The 999-nt window shown below is 42.1% G+C and overlaps 1 non-coding gene across 1 annotated transcript; it reads left to right on the top strand.

The window, feature by feature from the left end:
* Nucleotides 1-397: 397 nt before the first annotated feature.
* On the top strand, nucleotides 398-501 carry LOC132007939 (U6 spliceosomal RNA). The gene has a single exon (XR_009401488.1). It is a non-coding gene; the product is annotated as a U6 spliceosomal RNA (small nuclear RNA).
* The last annotated feature ends 498 nt before the right edge of the window (nucleotides 502-999 follow it).

A 999-nucleotide genomic window follows, 5' to 3' on the forward strand; every position in this document is an offset into this window, starting at 1 on the left:
TGGGCCCAGCCACTGGCATCTACTGGGAATTGGTAGAAGATATGATGCATTTCCCTGTAGAAAACAAAACAAAAAAACACCAGGGTCAGAGTCTTCCAGAAGCTCAGGGTTAGAGTCTGGCCTCGAAAATGAAGGGCCAGCATAGCACAGTGATGACAGTCAGCAATATTATAAACTTCAACGTGGCTAAAAGACTAGATCCCAGTTGTCCTCACTGCAGATAAAAAAAGGATAATTATGTGATGGGGTAGAGGTGTTAGCTAACACCACAGTGGTAATCATACAGCAGTATATAAATGCATCAAATCAACATGTTATACCCCTTAAACTGACACGATGTTGTATATTTCAGTTATATTTCAAAGAGTATTTAAAAAAAGAATAAATACAACAAAGGGTGCTCACTTCTGTAGCACAAGTACGAAAATTGGAATGATAGAAGATTTAGCATGACCCCTGCACAGGAAGGACACGCAAACTCGTGAAGGGTTCCATATTGAATGCAAAGATACAATGAAGGACCCAGAGCCCTTGGTTGCCTTAGTCTGCAAGATGAAGAGGGGTAGGGAAACCCAGGAATGAAGGCACAGGAGTGGGAGGAGGGTAAGTCCGTGACATACAGATGACAGTGGAGAGTAGAAAGCAGGTCAGAAAGTGACCTGCTTTTTGTGTGACCTGGCTGTGGCGCTGATTTTAATACACTCTAAGAATAAGTGGAAGCAACCCAAATGTTTGTCAATGGATGAATGGATAAACAAAATATGGTGTCTACGTATGGTGGAATATTACTTGGCTTTAAAAGGGGAGGAAATTTGGGGGCACTTGGGTGGCTCAGTGGGTTAAACGTCCAACTCTTGATTTCAGCTCAGGTCTTCATCTCCGTGTTATGAGTTCAAGCCCTGTGTTGGGCTCCATGCTGGGCAAGGAGCCTACTTTAAATTAAAAAAAAAAAAAAGAGGGAAGGAAATTCAGATACACACTACAAACAACATGGATGAA

The sequence above is a fragment of the Mustela nigripes genome, chromosome X, assembly GCF_022355385.1.
Source record: "Mustela nigripes isolate SB6536 chromosome X, MUSNIG.SB6536, whole genome shotgun sequence".
Lineage (NCBI taxonomy): Eukaryota > Metazoa > Chordata > Mammalia > Carnivora > Mustelidae > Mustela > Mustela nigripes.